At 47.9% G+C, this 18,980-nt stretch overlaps 1 protein-coding gene across 1 annotated transcript in view; it reads left to right on the top strand.

The window, feature by feature from the left end:
* The first annotated feature begins 7,978 nt into the window (after positions 1 to 7,978).
* The window catches only part of LOC141271146 (bone marrow proteoglycan-like), a 62,463-nt gene continuing 51,461 nt past the window's right edge, over positions 7,979 to 18,980 (top strand). Inside the window, exon 1 of the mRNA XM_073681246.1 lies at positions 7,979 to 8,111. The gene's annotated coding sequence lies outside the window, so the exon portion shown is untranslated. The remainder of the gene's footprint in view (positions 8,112 to 18,980) is intronic.

The raw sequence follows: 18,980 nt of genomic DNA, 5'->3' as shown, positions 1-18,980 counted from the left end.
GGCAGGCCAGCACCTCCAAGGCATATAAGGAGTGGTCGGGCCAAGTGTTCAGGTTAGACACCCAATAATTAAAGGGAACTTAAGCATCAGAAAGGATGCACGTATGGTCACTTAAGTACCCCTTGACCATGTTCTGCAACTTATCCCTCCTTGGCATTGTTACAGGCACAGATAGCCCTTGCTGTTGTGCTGGTTTATTGAAAATTGCCCAATTTGTGCACATCCCCCCACCTCTGTTGGAGCTGCTGTTCATTTCTCTCCCCATTATCCCTTGGTGTTGAAAAGAGCCGGTACCTCTGCCACCAGCATTGTCTGAGGGTGATGTTTTCAGCAACTGATCTACAATGGCCCTCTTGAACGATTCCATTGTAAAACTCCTTGTACCGTGGATTGAGAAAGGTGGCCAACCAGTATAGGTCGCTCTTGTCACCTGCACCTTAAAAACATCTCCAGTATCCGACCTTTTCTCACCTTTGAATCTGCTAAAACTCTTACTGTCGCTCTTATTCACTGTCATCTGGACTACTGCAACTCTCTTCTGATCAGTCTCCCTCTTACCAAACTTTCTCCTCTCCAATCCGTCGTGAATGCGGCAGCCAGGGTCAAGTTTCTGTCCAGCCGATTCACCGATGCCTCCATCTTGTGCCAGTCATTAAACTGGTTGCCTATTCGCTACAGGGTCCAATATAAACTCATCACTCTCACCCACAAAGCTTTCCACAGTTCTGCACCGCGTTATATCTCCTCTATCATCTCTGCCTATCGCCCCACACATGCCCTCCGTTCTACAAATGACCCAAGAATAATGTGGCGCCCCTGAGGGTTCAGTCGCCAAAGGGGAACTGCATCTCTTTAATGAGGTGTGGTATCTCCCCTTCGAGGTAAGGATGGTGCAGCTGTCAGGACCCCACCTCTGCATCCAACACTACACCTCTCACACCTGAGGGGGGCTCATATGCACCAGGGTGCTGCCCCAACCGGGATAAGTGGAGATGGGGGAACCAAAGTAAGGGGGAACCTAGTAGTGGGTGAGGGTGGAGGACACACTTAGAGGTTACACATACTAAATTCATATTTAATAGCCAGCCATCTTAAGTTCATGGTCTTTGATTGTGATCTTCATCACTGAACGTGGCTTTCTCTGTGAACCTGCAGTTGATGGGGACACGGTCCTCGTACTCTGGCCTTGAGTCGAGGAACGGGCAAGAGTTAATGGCTGTCTCTACCCGGTCAAGGTCCTTACCTAAGAAGGCTTGGAGGGGAGCGGAGGAGAAAAGCTCCCAGAGGGATGCAGACGGAGCGGTATACGCCACCTGTCCTCACTATTCTGGTTTAGTCAGAGGGATTCCTGCTGCAAGAGGAGTACCGGCCCCCGATATCTGACTCTGTCACTTCAAGTCTTAGTCGGAGAAGCCCGGAGGCTCAGTGGATCCCACCGGGTAACAGACGGAGCGGAGTCGCCACCCGTACCCTTGTTCTGTGCATAGTCCAGAGGGAGACCCAGCCTTAGTACACACCACACACGGACAGGAGAGGACCTAGTGGGAAAGTCTAGGAACACTCTGGTGCGGGGTCCTGACCAAAGCACCTGAACTACGCGGAGGTTGTCGGACCCCCGGTCCTGGTGGCCGCAGCGAGCTGTAAGGACCAGGGAGAAGCCTTGCAGCTGTGCATTCTACCGTGAGTAAAGCTTGGAAGACTACCCCTATGGCCTCCGGTTTCTTATTGCAACGCGGCACTGCACGACACCACACCACATCTCCCACTATAATTCCCATTCTCCCGTTCTCTCTGACCTGAGACCCTGCTCTGCCTGTGGGGAGTAGTACCATCTGCTGCTGCCACTACATCCCGCCTCAGAGGACTGAACGCAGCGCTGGTGGAGGATCACCAGAAACCACAGGTGGCGTAGTCTTTACAACCACTCGATTAACACCAAACTCCGAAAGCCCATTAAATCTTTTAATGTGACGGCCCTGGGCACGGAACGGGTCCAGGCCACGACTGCAACCCCCCCCAAACATCTGACCCGGCTCCGAGTACCCCCATTAATCCAGGGTGGGCTGTGAGCGTCACACTAACATCCCCCATAATCCAAACCTCACACCTACATGACCAAGACTTCTCTCGTGCTGCACCAGTTCTCTGGAATGCTCTACCCCAAACGATCCGATTAATGCCTAGCCCCCACGTCTTCAAGCGCACTTTAAAAACCCATCTCTTTAAACAAGCCTACCACCTCAACTATTAAATAAGCTAACTTTCCCCTGTTCCCTCCTTCTAAATATTATTCAGAATCTGCTCCCTACTATTCATCTGTCTCCACACCCTCCATGCACAGGATAACTGCACTCAATACTTGATTATTGCACTTAAGCATACTGGCTGATGATCGGATCATGCAGCTTTATCTGAAAACCCCTACTTATTATAATTGCCAGACCTGAAATAACAAGCACTTTTCACCTATTGTGTCCATCCATTTCTATGTAGATTGTAAGCTTGCGAGCAGGGGACTCAATCCTAATGTAACTGTTTAAACTGTCTTACCTCGTAATGAATTTATTGTATGTACATGTCCCTTAATTGAAAAAGTGCTGCAGAATATGTTGGCGCTATATAAATAAAAATTATTATTATTATTATTGTTAAATAAAATGTGTATCACGCGAGGGTCTTGCCACAGACACTTACACATGAACTGTGCCATCTGGGCCAAGCTGCAAAAAGGCAAATGTTCTGTGTCCTCAACAGTAGAAATAGTACCCATCCTCTCCTCACGCTGAGTCACCTCCTCCTCCACCTCCTCCTCTCCAGCCCATCCAGGCTTGACAGACATGAAGATTGGGTTGGGTGTCCTCTCTGTAGCATTACGAGTCCCCTCGGTAGCACAGAAAAACAAGTCCTCTCCCTCTTCATCCTCCTCCTCATCACCCAATGTTGCCTCAGAATATTGGCTGGGCTGGGTAGTATCACCCATTGGGAAATCTGGCTCCATACCAACATGCTGGGCACTCTGTTATGACCTGCAACATAAACTAAGGAAAGAATGGGAAAAGCTGTCCCTACAGTAAGACTAAGCTGAATCCCTACGATGTAGCGGGCAGCCTGTTCCTTGTGAACAGACCCGCCTTCGTCCTCGGCTCGTCTGAACGGAGACCTATAGAATAAAGGGAGGGGTCCCTAAAAGAACTAAGGACTGGAACAAAAATGGGACACCTCCTAACAGAAGTTGTTGCAGAGCAAAAAGACGAACTGACAAAAAGTACTAGAGGTCCCAGAGGACCAAGCAAACTAGACAGAGATAGGCACCGAAGCACCTGGCTAGAGAGACAGGCAAAAAACACTGAAGTCCAGCAATGCCAGAAGGGCGGAGCTGGAATATATAGGCAGATGGTCACGTGACCGCAAAACACAAGATAGCAAAAACTAACAGGAGGGTTCTAACAGTACCCCCTCTTCTATGAGGATCCTCCGGATCCTCCAGGCCCAGGCCTATCAGGAAACCTCCTGTGGAAAGATTTAACAAGCCTAGGAGCAGAGACATCATCCGTCCTTACCCAGGAGTTGTCTTCGGGACCGAAACCCTTCCAGGAGACAAGATACTGTAATATCCCTCTATGCCATCTTGAATTCAAAATACGAGAAATTTCATATTCACCGTCTTCCACCACAGGAGGAACTGTGACAGTGGCGTCCCTATTAGAAACGTCAGCCTTTTTCAACAAGGAAACATGAAACACAGAATTAATCTTCCAGGAAGTAGGGACATCCAACCTGACAGCAGATGGGTTAATAACCTGAAGCACTTTAAATGGACCCACAAACTTAGGACCCAGTTTTTTAGAGGGAATCCTCAACCGCAAGTTCTTCGAGGACAACCAAACCATGTCACCCACAGTAAACAAAACCTCTTTACGTTTCCTGTCAAAATACTTCTTGGACTTCTTGTTAGCCTCTTGCAGGTTACAACTTACATTAGTTCAAATTCTCTCCAAATCACCGGAAAAATTCTCCTCGTCCGGCACCACCGACCCCAATTTGGAGAACGTACCAAAAGACGGATGTCTCCCAGTGCAACAAAAAAAAGGAGAACACCCAGCAGAGGAGGATGTATGATTGTTAAGAGCAAATTCTGCGAGAGGCAGAAACTCAGACCACACCTCTTGATTGTCTGACATCAAAACAACGCAAAAACTGTTCAACATCCTGGTTCTTTCTTTCAGTCTGTCCATTAGACTCAGGATGATAACCAGACGAAAATGACAAATGAACTCCCAACCTGTCACAAAAAGCACGCCAAAAGCGAGCCACAAACTGAGGTCCTCTATCAGAAACAATATCCGTGGGAACGCCATGGAGCTTGACAATCTCCTTAACAAACGCCTTAGCGAGTGTCTTGGTGCAGGGCAACTTAATGAATGGAACCAAATGACACATCTTATTAAAACGGTCTACGGACACCCAGATGACAGTAAAACCCTCAGACACAGGAAGATCAGTAATAAAATCCATAGAGAGATGCGTCCAAGGCGCACTAGGAACCTCGAGAGGGCAAAGCAACCCCGCAGCAGGAGTATGTGAAGTCTTTGACCTAGCACACAAAGTACACTGACGCACCCACTTGATGACTTCCTTCTGCCATCCAAGCCACCAAAAACTGCGACTGATAAGTCTCTTAGTCTCCGAAACCCTGGATGACCTGCCAACCGAGACTCATGACACACCACAAACAAATCTCTCCTAAAGGCTCTGGGCACGAACAACCTCCCATGGGGAGTGTTAGATGGAGCATCATCTTGAGCATTCAGAATCCCATTCTCCAAATCGGAGTCCAATGCCGCCACCACAACTCCTTTCTGCAAAATGCTCTCCTCCTCCTCGGTACCGACCGTAGGAGAGAAGCTGCGAGATAAAGAATCGGCTTTAACATTCTTAGTACCAGGGATATAGGTAACAGAAAAATGAAACCGAGAAAAAAAAAGTGCCCACCTAGCTTGACGGGCATTCAAGCGCTTGGCAGCATCCAGATAGATCAAATTCTTATGATCTGAGAAAACCTGAATAGGAAATCTAGCGCCTTCCAAAAAATGACGCCAGTGTTCAAACGCAAGTTTAATAGCCAGCAACTCCCGATTTCCAACATCATAATTCAGTTCGGTTTCCGAAATTTTTTTCGAAAAGAAGGCACAAGGATGTACTCCACCCTTGTTCTCCTGAGACAAAACTGCTCCGACCCCCACCGATGAAGCATCGACCTCGACCAAAAAAGGTTTGGTCTCATCAGGCTGTATAAGGATAGGGGCACAACTGAACCTCTCTTTGAGATACTCAAACGCTTCAATGGCTTCAGTAGTCCGCTGGGTAGTATTCGCACCTTTCCTGGTGAGATCGGTTAGAGGCTTAACAATTACAGAAAAATTCTTAATGAATTTCCTGTAATAATTGGCAAAACCCAAAAACCACTGTATAGATTTCAAACCAATAGGCCTAGGCCATTCCTGCACAGCCTGAACCTTCACAGGGTCCATCTCAAAGCCCTCGCTGGAGACAATGTAGCCCAAAAAACTAATTTTCTGCACAGCGAACTCACATTTCCCCAGCTTAGCAAAGAGTGAATTATCACTCAATAACTGCAAAACTTCACGTACACTCTGCCAATGAGACTCTAAATCTTGTGAATAAATCAAAATGTCATCCAAATACATAACCACATTCTTACCAATCAAAGGTCTCAGGATGTCATTAATAAGGTTCTGAAAAAATGCAGCTGCATTGGTAAGACCGAAGGGCATCACCAGATTCTCAAAATGACCTACCGGAGTGTTAAAAGCAGTTTTCCATTCATCACCCTCCTTCACACGTAACAAATTGTATGCCCCCCGGAGATCAATTTTTGAGAACCACTTGGCTCCCACTAACTGGTTAAACAAGTCAGGAATTAACGGCAATGGGTAGGAATTGCGTACTGTAATCTTATTAATTTCACGAAAATCCAGACATGGACGTAAACCGCCGTCCTTTTTTTTAACAAAGAAGAATCCGACTGCCACAGGCGACTTAGAAGGTCTAATGTGACCAGCAGCCAGGCTAGTCTCTATGTACTCCTCCAAGGCCTTTCTTTCAGTGATAGTAAGATTAAACAAGCGACTTTTGGGAAGAGTAGCACCTGGAACAAACTCAATGGCGCAATCATAATCCCTATGAGGAGGTAAAACTTGCGACTCCTCCTCTGAAAAAACCCTCCAAAAATCTTGAATAGGTACTGGTAATTCCCCTTTTTCCACAGCCGCAATGCAACCATTACAACATTTATCATAGCACTTCGGACTCCAAGACTTAATCACATTAGTAGACCAGTCCAACAAAGGATTGTGCAGTTTTTACCAAGGCAATCTTAGAACAACTGGAGAGGGCAAATTATCCAAAACAACCAAGTCCAAAATTTCTTGGTGAACACCATTGATAGTGAGAGGAAGTGCAGCAGTCTTGTGAGTAATACTTTTCAAAGGAGTGTTATCAATTGCAACCACAGAAATAGGAGATGACAAAGGTTTGGATTTCAATTTAAGTTTTTCCAAAAACCCTTTATCAATCACATTAAGTGTTGAACCACAATCCACAAACACCTGAAATTCAATCAAATCTCCCTGCAGAGTAGTACACCCAGAAAAGAACACTCGTGCAGAGCGTAAACAAGCTATACGGGCGTAACTGACCTTTTTTTTTCTTTACTTAAACGACGCTCACAATACTTAATCAAATGATCAGCTTTACCACAATAAAGACACAAACCTTCGGCGAATCTCCGATCTCTTTCTTGAGAACGGTGTGACATCGCCCCAACCTCCATTGGTTCTCCGCTGTCAGAGCAGATTTTCTGGAAACTAGGACCTGAAGTTACAGGAGTTTTTACATCTTTGACCCTGGACCTTATTCTCCTGTCCACACGAACAGCTAACTGCATAGCTTCCTGCAGAGTCTCAGGAGCAGGGAATGCAATTATTAAATCCTTAACCCTTTCACTCAGACCAGCAAGAAATAAACTTTTCAGCGCCAAATCATTCCACTTAACTTCTGAAGCCCATCTCCTGAAGTTTGTGCAATAAATTTCAACATCATCTGACCCCTGATTCAAACGTCTGATTTCTAATTCAGCAGATGAGATTCGATCAGGATCGTCATATAATAGCCCCATAGCAGAAAAAAATTCCTCAACAGAACTTAAACACGGATCATTAGGTTGGAGAGAAAAGGCCCACCCCTGTGGTTCTTTGCGCAAAAGTGACATGATAAAACCAATGCACTGTGATTCATTCCCAGAGGACCTCAGTCTCAAACGAAAATATAACAAACAAGCATTTTTAAAGGAAAAAAAATCTTGCTGTTTACCATAAAAAATATCAGACAGTCCTACCTTCGGTTCCACAAAATGTGCTCCAGGACAGCTACTCACGTGTTGCTGAAGCTCAGCCACCTCCAGAGACAAAACCCTGCAGGCGTTGAGCCAACTCCTGGACGGAAACCATATTGATCCCCGAATTTCTTTCCTTTTAGTTTTTTTTTTTGGGCTGGACTTACTGTTATGATCTGCAACATAAACTAAAGAAAGAATGGGAAAAGCTGTCCCTACAGTAAGACTAAGCTGAATCCCTATGATGTAGCGGGCAGCCTGTTCCTTGTGAACAGACCCGCCTTCGTGCTCGGCTAGTCTGAACGGAGACCTATAGAATAAAGGGAGGGGTCCCTATAAGAACTAAGGACTGGGACAAAAATGGGACACCTCCTAACAGAAGTTGTTGCAGAGCAAAAAGACGAACTGACAAAAAGTACTAGAGGTCCCAGAGGATCAAGCAAACTAGACAGAGATAGGCACCGAAGCACCTGGCTAGAGAGACAGGCAAAAAACACTGAAGTCCAGCAAAGCCAGAAAGGCGGAGCTGGAATATATAGGCAGCTGGTCACGTGACTGCAAAACACAAGATAGCAAAAGCTAACAGGAGGGTTCTAACACACTCAAAGCTTCCTCTTTAAGATTATGCAGTAATTGTTTCAAGAGACACAGCAGCGGGATGGTTACGCTGATAATAGCCTGATCACCTGCTCACAAGGTTGGTGCAGTACTCAAAATTCTCAAGAACCTCACAAATGTCAGCGATCCTCACCCACTCAACAGTTGTTATGTGTGGTGGCTGACTCTCTGTCTGATGGGCATGTTAAAGCTGGTATTCAGCTACTGCCCTCTGCTGTTGTTAGGTGGACCTTCCCGGTTATGGCGTTGGTGAAATTGTTTAACACGTGCTTGTGTAACACAGGGACGGCACACCAGGCAAAATAGTGGCGGTTGGGAACACTGTATTGTGGGGCAGCCACAGCCAAGAGATCACAGAAAGACTGTGTTCCCACAAGCCTAAAAGGCAAGATCTCCACAGTTAGCAATTTGGCAATGTGCAAGTTTAGTATTTGTGCCTGTGGGTGCGTGACTGGGTATTTACACTTTCTTTCCAAGTTCTCAGATACAGACAATTGCACGCTTCGCTGGGACAAGGAAGTGGATGTGGTTGATGTTTGTTGTGTGTGAGCAACCGCAGCTTGTGGGCAGGAGGTATGAGCGCCTGCTTCCTGAACAGCAGATTCTGAAGGACATAGCCCAGGTGACATGGCATTGGTTTTACCCGCAGATACAGATTTGGTACCCTGGTATTCCGCCCATCTACTGGGGTGCTTGGTTGCCATGTGGTTTCGCATACTGGTGGTGCTCAGGTTGCCTTTGCCCTGGCTTCTGATCAACTTGGTATGGCAGATGCTACAGACTACAATGTTTTTCTCTGAAAGACTTTCGAAAAAAAATTCCACACAGCAGCTGAACGACTCCTTGCCCTGACTTGGAGCACAGCGGGGTGCTCTTGGGAACTGTTGACCCAGTTCTCACTCTGGGCAAACCACGACCCCTTGGTGCCTGTGTTGGTGCTACATATCCATCTTCCTCTGTGTTGCTGTCGTGGCTATGCGTGCCAACGGCCCAGGTCGGATCAGTGGACTGATCATCGACCACCTCATCTTTCATCTCATCCTCCTTCCCAGTTAACATTGTAGGCTGACCTGATGGCAACTGTGTCTCATCATCATCAGCCTCCACCTCTGGAGACAGTAAATGATGTTCCTCCAAGTGGCTTTATTCTGGCCGTAGGTCCTCAAATACTTGAACATCAATGCACGCCACCTCCTGATGCCCAATGCTTCACGGTGATAGCCAGAGCCAACCAAAGAATACGTACCAAACAGATTCTCGGAGTGGCGAAGCTTGGGGTTATATGTCTCCTGTGACTGATAATGACGTGAGGAAGGGTAACCAGCTACAGGATTGGATGGGCCAGCCTTCTGTGTATCCACAGTAGACTGTGTGGTCATAGAAGATTTGTTGCTGCTTGACAATTGCGTAGAGTCCTTGTCTTCTTTCCAAGACAGAATCTGCTCTCGCTCTTTTGGTTTCCACACACGTTTACGTTCCAGACCGGGAAATTTTCCCAGGAACATAGTGGATGCATCAAGGTTCTTCTGACCTGACACAGACTGAGTGTCTTCTCGTGCACCACTGACAACACCAAATCCACGTCCCTTAAAAATAGGCTTTTTGGGCATTTTGGGTTTTGTTGACAAATTTTCAGATGTTGATGGCACAAGCCAAGCTAGTGAGTCAACCATGACTCAGCCCATAGGGCTAATCTTTACAAACCCTATTCACATTGTGCAGTGGACAAACCAGGACAGTATTCCTAATCCAGCCTACTATTTGTGATTGGAGGCCCTTGGGATGGTGGCTTCCTGCGTCAACAATGACTCAGCCCATAGGGCTAATTTTTACAAACCCTATGCACATTGTGCAGTGGACAAATCTGGAATGTGCAGTGGTCCTACCAAATTAATATTTGTCATTGGATGCTCTTGTCACAGGCTGTGCCACATTGTGACTGAGATAGGGGATACATATTCAATATAAATGTACTGTCAGTCATCCTATTTGGCAAAAAAAACATGCCTGGCTTGTGCCACATCGTGACTGAGATAGGGGATACATATTCAATAGAAATTTACACTGACTGTTGATGACCACCCGATGGCCCTCTGAAAACTTGAATTGAGGGTCACAACTACTACAGTACTCCATCGTAGATAATGTTTGTCAAGGGAGGCCCTTGTCATGGAATCTTCCTGCACCTATGACACAGCCCCCATGAGTAATTTTTGGAACTACGATGCACATTCTGCACTAGACCAAGTAGTACATTATCAAGAAGTCTTCTCTTGCTATATAATCTGGGGAATATTGACAATCAAAATCTCTGAGCCATTTGGAGAAGCTTCTCCAACCCATCCTGGAGGGGGGGGGCACCATATATCCTTTGTCCATTGACTTGCACAAGTGATATATTTGAGCTCGTCATCCAGTTGACTAGTGCAGCTTTATTTTTCAGGTTCACAGAGTTCAGCCATACCTGAGGATCAAAGGCCGCACTCACTGCTACCTTCTAGTACTCCATGTCTCTTGACCTTTTTCTCTGTAGTCTCTGCCCTTAAATGAGTTAAATAATAGAGTGAGGGCAGTACAATATGAATAAGTGAGGGCACTCTCAAATGTACACAAGAGGGACCTCCAAAATTTCTAGAGGAGGGCACTTCAAAATGTATGTTACAGGGCCACACGAGGGCTCTCACAAAACTCAACTTTCCTGCCTACTGCAGGACCTCTCAACATTTGAATTTAGGGCCGCAGTATCACATGGTGGTGGAGGACGTGGAGGAGGAGGAGGAAGAGGGTCAAGCCCAACGCTACAATGAGCACATTGTAAACTGTTAAGAATATGAATTCCACTATCTGAGTGTCAATGATGGAAGGACAGCCCAAAAGTCTAAGTAACAGCTGGCCTTCCAAAACGCATGTTACAGAGCCACCTGAGGCTTCTCAGGTCAAAGATCAACATACCTACTGGTGCGTTCTAGCTGTACTTGTAAAGTGTTGGGGAATAGCAAACTAAAAATTATGTATGACAGAGGGACCTACAAAATGTATAAGTCAGGGCCCTCCAATTGTAAAAGGTGAAAAAAAGCCAAAACAGTATGTGTGAACAAACACTAAAAGGGATATTTTTGGGGTTTCTCTGTTTTATTTAGCCTTATATACAAGTGATTGTGCAGGAAAAACTGTTTCTTAACCTTTTTGGCCTGTTAAATGCAATTTAGGTTAGGTTTGGTAGCTTTTCTTGTGTGTCTGTAAAAGTGGCGTAATACTGCGACAAACTTATTCCCAGAAACCATATGTGAGTCAGAAATGCATGCAGGGATATTCTCCTGGCTCTTCCCATTCTGTTTCATCACTTTTCCATCCATTTCAGCCCTTTCCTCAGGCCCCCAGACCCGTTTGTAGGGTCCAGCAAAAATTTACTTGCATTTCCCTTTGACTTACATTGTACTCGCTATTCGGAACGAATACACGATTATTACAAAGTACTCGTTACGAGTATATCGATTACGAATATTACGGTACTCGCTCATCACTAACGGTCACCTACTTGAGCAGAAAATTTACCCCAGCAGAGAAAAATCATAGCCTAGTGGAGAAGTAGTGTTTGGCTATTAAGTGGGCCTTGGAGTCCCTACGCTATTATTTGCTTGGGCGATAGTTTCATTTGGTAACAGGCCATTCGCCTCTGGTCTGGATGAGAAATGCAAAGGAGAGGAATGCTCGGGTCACCAGATGTTTTGTTGAGCGATACCTTCCGATATCAGGAAATATCGTATCGGATTGGATCGGGCCGATACCCAATATCGCCGATTCCGATACCGGAAACCAATGCAAGTCAATGGGACACAAATATCGGAATGAAAATAAACCCTTTCTTTCCTTGTAGGTTAATTCTACATGAAGTAAAACAACTAAGAATAATGTAGAATGACATGAAAAGCCGGCAATTCATCAGCGGCATACACCGGTACCCGACAATTTACAACAGAAAGAATAGAGCTTCACACATAGATTAGATAGATAGAAACATGTCAGTCACATATGTATGAAGTACAGTGACAGTGTTGCTTACTGTACTTGTCATTTAGTGTAAAGGATTTATTTAAAAAAATAATAGTGTTTTCATGCACCGTCTCTTTAAGAAAGCCGGCCGGCAATTCAGCATCTGTACCCGACAATTTAGAACAGAAAGAATAGAGAATCACACATAGATTAGATAGATAGAAACATGTCAGTCACATATATATGAAGTACAGTGACAGTGTTGATTACTGTACTTGTCATTTAGTGTTAAAATAAAGGATTTATTTAAAAAAAAATTGGCGTGGGGTTCCCCTTAATTTTAGGCTCTAGCGGAGGTTAAGCAGACAGCTGGGGCAAATGTTTGAAGCCTGGGAAGGGGGTAATACCCACAGAGCTTCCCAGGCTACTAATATCAGCCCCCAGCTGAATACCTAGCCTTTACTAGCTATTAAAATGGGGGAACCCCCCCAAAAAAATAACGTGGGGTCCCCCCTAATTTAATAGCTAGCACAGGCTAGGCAGACAGCTGGGGGCTGATATTAATAGCCCAGGAAGGGTGCCATGAATATTGGCCCCCTCCCAGGCTAGAAACACCAGCCGTCAGCCGCCCCAGAAATGGCGCATATGACGCGCCCCCTGGGCCAGTACTGTTAGGGATACCCGGAGCCGGATCAGATGGGGGTTGTAGTCTCCGAGTGGCTGTGACCCGGTCCGTGCCCAGGGTGTCAAGCTCAGTGTGTGGCAGTCCTTATGATGTTACTAGATGTTCTTTTGTGTCGACTACGCCACCCGTTGATTTGCGGTCACTACGGCCGCCGCTGCAGCAGGGTCCGCTGAGGCTGGTGATGTGAGTGCAGCTTAGGTAGTATAACCCCCAACGGGAGGGGTATAGCCTCAGGGGGTCAGTTGCAGAGTATGGGGGTTGTGGTGGTGCAGCGGGGATGGAAATGAGACTCAGAGTCGGGCTGTGCAGTTCAGGGTTTGTTTACTTACTGCAGTTGTTCTGGTCACTCCGGCCTTAAGTGACCACCCGAGCCGTGCTGCGTCCACCAGGTCCTGGACTCGGCCAACCCCCAGGTGATTCTGGAGCGTGGTCCTGAGCTCCCTTTCTGTCCTGTCCTCTTCTCTGGCCTTCCCCACCAGGGATCCACCTATGTCCGGCTCCCTCGGGCCTCTTGGTGGCAAACCCTTGTCTCTGGGTTCCCTGACCCTATATGGTATGCCTTCCGGGTGGATTTAGTGGGTGATCGTGGCAGATCGATCCTGCCCACGACCTCCGGTTCCTGGCTAAGGTGTGCTGTAGCCTCTGCCAGCTTGGGATCCGGTACCCTGTTGCCAACTCTTCACCCTCTGGTCTAATTTGGGCTCTTGGAGTTCCTTCTTTCTCCCCCTCTGGGTCTTTCTTTCTCCTCTCTCTCTCTGGGCCTTGGAGCTGCTCTTCTCCTCTGCTCTCTTCCTCTGCTCTGCTCTGACAAAAGACTGACAGACTGACTGACCCTGATCTAAGATGGTTCCCACCTTATATACTCCCTCTATGTGTGAGCTCAGGTGACCAGCACCCAATGAGCTCCTAGCTTTACCCAGACTGCTCCCCCTATCTGCCCCTACACTACTGGGATGTTCCACCCCCCTCCCACTCCAGCCAGGAACAGACACTGTCGTACCTGCACATCTCTCTAGTGGGAGTACCATCGGTCTGTTCCCCGGAAATGGGATGTGTGTAGTGCATGCAGCTAACTGAGCTCAGTTCCACACTCCATCCTTACCCGGGAGTGGAATATCACACCTCTGGCTTGAGGTGTAATACCCCTGTAGCAGCCGAATCCTCAGGGTGCTACATTCCCCCCTGGTAAATCACAGCACGTCCTCGGGCTGTAAGATATAAAAAAACATCCAAAACATACAATTTTTTTTTTTCATAAACATAAACATATAAAACATCACATATATTATCAGCAATAAAACTTTTCATATAAAACTTTTCATAAATAACATCCTTGTAAACACTCTTGCTCCTCCGGCCACGGTGCAACTTGTGACCGGGAAAAGTGTGACAGTCTCCTTTAGAAAAAGAACAGTTTCCTATAAAACCGGTAGGGGGCGCTTTAGGAAGCGCAACTATATACAAGGGGATATGGCCGCTCTCAGTCCTCGGCCAGGTATTAGGGAGGAATGACCGCTCTCAGTCCTCGGTCAGTGAGAATAGGGACACACGAGTTTCAGTTCAATTGGCTGGTCCCAACGGGGACTATATTTTAACTAGAACAGTTCTTATACCCTGACGGGCAACTTTATACAGTCTCTCTCTACCGTACTTCAACGACGGCGTCCTCCTGCTCTTTCTTTGTGGACAGTTTCAGTTTCAGACCCGTCCGGGTCCTCTTGCTCCTCCTCACACCGCAGCTCCTCATCCGTCAGGCGATGCACATGGAGGGCGTAGGGTCCTTTGGCACACTTGTGCCGGGTGAAGGTGACCTCGTCCCCTAAATACAGGTCACGACCTCTGTGTCCCTCCGGTAGGTGGGACTCAACGTCTCTCCTGGTCACGAAGACGTCGCCTGGGGTGCGGTGATCCCTGATGAAACCCCACCCATGCTGCAGATTGAACTTTATCACAGTTCCGATGGTACGGGGACCATGCGCTGCACGGGGGTTTCTCCTGGTCCGGCTCTTCTGCTCCGCGCTCCTTATTTGGGCTTGTTGTTCCCGGACCCGCCTCTCTCTCCGCTCCCTCTCAAAGACCTCGAGCTGCTGGCGGCAGCACTCTGCACGCTCCGCTGCGGTTGCCCGAGTCTCCTGAGTGAACCCCATGAGGTCTTCTCCGGTGGGATCCCACTCAAACTGGGTCTCTTCTAGCGGGGGCGAGATCCTCTTCATGGGCTTTGGAGCCGGGATCAGGGGTTCGCACATGGCCCTTGCTTTTTGCAGCTCCAGCTGGATGTATTCCTGGGGCCATACGAAGGGCTGCCCATCCGGGCACGTATGCTGGGCGAACAGGTCCTCACCCAGGTGCGGTACTTTAGGTGTTATGGGCGCCGTGGTGGTAGCGGCGCCCGGGTTAACCAGGCCTTGCGACCAGGCCTGGGGCACCTTGAAAGTAAAGGGCACCATAAGAACGGCGGCGCCCTGTGTTACTTGGCCCTGCGACCAGGCCGGGGGCTCCGCGGAGGTAGGGGGCGCTGTTGGTATTGCGTCGCCCGGGGGTACTAGGCCTTGCGACCAGGCCGATGGTACTTCCTGCTTGGCCGCGCTCGGGGTCGAGGCTTGTGACGTCACAGGGGTCGCGGCTTCCGTTTGAGGCCTAGTCTGCGGCGGTGACGTTGCAGCGACGGGCACGGCAGGGGGTACTTCGGGCTCTGCGACGGGGAGCTGGGGCAGGCACGCGGTTTCCCGGCTCGGGGTAGTGACTAGTGTTGAGCCACCCCCGTAGTGTTCGGGTTCGGTTCGGTTCGTCGAACACCGGGATGTTCGAGGAACTGTTCGTCGAACTGTTCGTCGAACACCTTAGAACACCGTCGAACACCGTTAAAACCAATGGCAGGCAAACAAAAACACATAGAAACACATAGAAAACACCTGCAAAGGTGTCCAAAAGCTGACAAACTGCTCAGAAGACACTCTCTTTAAAAAAGCCGGCCGGCAAATTCAGCAGCGGCATACACCGGTACCCGACAATTTAGACAAGAAGGAATAGAGCATCACACATAGATTAGATAGATAGAAACATGTCAGTCACATATATATGAAGTACAGTGATAGTGTTGGTTACTGTACTTGTCATTTAGTATTAAAATAAAGGATTTATTATTAATAAAACTGGCGTGGGGTTCCCCTTAATTTTAGGCTCTAGCGGAGGTTAAGCAGACGGCTGGGGCAGATGTTTGAAGCCTGGGAAGGGGGTAATACCCACGGAGCTTCCCAGGCTACTAATATCAGCCCCCAGCTGAATACATAGCCTTTACTAGCTATTAAAATGGGGGACCCCCCGAAAAAAATGACGTGGGGTCCCCCCTAATTTAATAGCTAGCAAAGGCTAGGCAGACAGCTGGGGGCTGATATTAATAGCCCAGGAAGGGAGCCATGAATATTGGCCCCCTCCCAGGCTAGAAACACCAGCCGTCAGCCGCCCCAGAAATGGCGCATTCATAGGATGCGCCAATTCTGGCACTTAGCCTCGCTCTTCCACGCTGCCCTGGTGCGGTGGCAGGGGGTAATAGGGTTGGGGTTGATGTCAGCTTATAATGCCAGCTGACATCAAGCCCAGGTTAGTAATGGAGAGGCGTCTATAAGACACCCCCATTACTAACCCCATAGTCAAAGTTAAAAAAAACACAAACACCCAGAATAAAGTCCTTTAATTGAAATAAAGACACAATCCTTTATTGTTCTAAATTAAACCATACTTACCATCACGCCCATTCCAGCTGAAGCCAACGATCTCCTGCAATAAAAGAAAAATAATAAAGCAACCTCATCCTTACCTTTCCATGGTTCCCACGACAGCTTCAGCTCTGCTACATCGAGATGACAGGCTGGACCGCAGCAGAACGCTGCCATCCAGCCTGTCATCCCGCAGACACTGAGAAGCGCAGGCTTGCTTGCGCTGCTCAGCGTCACTCTGTGACAACATCCAGATGAGCCGAGTTCATGTCCAATGAACTCGGCTCACCTCATGCACGTCACTGACAGCGTGGGAAAATTCTCACGCTGAAGCGCTGATTGCAGGAGAATTTTCCCACGCTGTCAGTGACGTGCAGGAGGTGAGCTGAGTTCATTGGACATGAGCTCACCTCATGCACATCACTGACAGCGTGGGAGAATTCTCCTGCACTCAGCACTTCAGCGTGAGAATTTTCCCACGCTGTCAGTGACGTGCATGAGGTGAGCCGAGTTCATTGGACATGACCTCGGCTCATCTGGATGCCGTCACAGCGAGACAGTGAGGAGCGCAAGCATGCCTGCGCTTCTCAGTGTCTGCGGGATGACAGACTGGATGGCAGCGTTCTGCTGCGGTCCAGCCAGTCATCTCGATGTAGCAGAGCTGAAGCTGTCGTGGGAACCATGGAAAGGTAAGGATGAGGTTGGTTTATTATTTTTCTTTTATTGCAGGAGATCGTTGGCTTCAGCTGGAATGGGTGTGATGGTAAGTATGGTTTAATTTAGAACAATAAAGAATTGTGTCTTTATTTCAATTAAAGGACTTTATTCTGGGTGTTGTGTTTTTTTTAAATACTTTACTAGAAATTCATGGCGGTCATGTCTAATACTGGCGTGACCCCATGAATTTTGGGCTTGGGGCCAGCTGATAATACCAAGCTGGCCCTAACCCCTTTATTACCCAGTGAGCCACCGCACCAGGGCCCTGGATGAGTTGGGTACAGCGCCAGAAGATGGCGCTTCTATGAACGCGCCATTTTCCGGGGTGGCTGCGGACTGCAATTTGTAGCGGGGGGGGGCCCAGAAAGCTTGGGCCTCCCTGCGCTGCAGATTCCAGCCCCCAGCTGCCTAGTTGTACCTGGCTGGACACAAAAATAGGGCGAAGCCCCACGTACTTTTTTTTTAATTATTTCATGAAATTCATGAAATAATTAAGAAAAAAAGGCCTTCCCTATATTGTTGTGTCCGGCCAGGTACAAATAGGCAGCTGGTGGTTGGGGGCAGCCCGTTCCTGCCTGCTGTACCTGGCTGGACACAAATATAGTGCGAAGCCCCACTTCAATTTTTTTAAATTATTTCAGGAAATTCATGAAATAATTTAAAAAAAATTGACGTGGGGCTTCGCACTATATTTGTGTCCAGCCAGGTACAGCAGGCAGGAACGGGCTGCCCCCAACCACCAGCTGCCTATTTGTACCTGGCCGGACACAACAATATAGGGAAGCCCTTTTTTTCTTAATTATTTCATGAAATAATTTAAAGAAAATTCACGTGGGGCTTCGCCCTGTTTTTGTGTCCAGCCAGGTACAACTAGGCAGCTGGGGGCTGGAATCCGCAGCGCAGGGAGGCCCAAGCTTTCTGGGCCCCCCCCGCTGCAAATTGCAGTCCGCAGCCACCCCGGAAAATGGCGCGTTCATAGAAGCGCCATCTTCTGGCACTGTACCCAACTCATCCAGGGCCCTGATGCGGTGGCTCACTGGGTAATAAAGGGGTTAGGGCCAGCTTGGCATTATCAGCTGGCCCTAAGCCCGAAATTCATGGGGTCACGCCAATATTAGACATGACCACCATGAATTTCTAGTAAAGTATTTAAAAAAAACACAACACCCAGAAAAAAGTCCTTTAATTGAAATAAACACACAATTCTTTATTGTTCTAAATTAAACCATACTTACCGTCACACCCATTCCAGCTGAAGCCAACGATCTCCTGAAATAAAAGAAAAATAATAAAGCAACCTCATCCTTACCTTTCCATGGTTCCCATGACAGCTTCAGCTCTGCTACATCGAGATGACAGGCTGAACCGCAGCAGAACGCTGCCATCCAGCCTCTCATCCCGCAGACACTGAGAAGCGCAGGCTTGCTTGCACTCCACAGTGTCTCTCTGTGAGGGCATCCAGATGAGCCGAGTTAATGTCCAATGAACTCGGCTCACCTCATGCACGTCACTGACAGCGTGGGAAAATTCTCCTGCACTCAGCGCTTCAGCGTGGGAGAATTCTCACACTGAAGCGCTGAGTGCAGGAGAATTCTCCCACGCTGTCAGTGAAGTGCAGGAGGTGAGCTGAGTTCATTGGACATGAGCTCACCTTATGCACGTCACTGACAGCGTGGGAAAATTCTCCTGCACTCAGCGCTTCAGCGTGGGAGAATTCTCACGCTGAAGCGCTGAGTGCAGGAGAATTCTCGCACGCTGTCAGTGACGTGCAGGAGGTGAGCTAAGTTCATTGGACATGAGCTCACCTTATGCACGTCACTGACAGCGTGGGAGAATT

The sequence above is a fragment of the Phyllobates terribilis genome, unplaced genomic scaffold (genome assembly GCF_046119375.1).
Source record: "Phyllobates terribilis strain yellow unplaced genomic scaffold, ASM4611937v1 Scaffold_5__5_contigs__length_657084704, whole genome shotgun sequence".
Taxonomy (NCBI): Eukaryota; Metazoa; Chordata; class Amphibia; order Anura; family Dendrobatidae; genus Phyllobates; species Phyllobates terribilis.
Note: the sequence above shows the minus strand (reverse complement) of the source record. Positions and strands in the feature narration are given on the sequence as shown.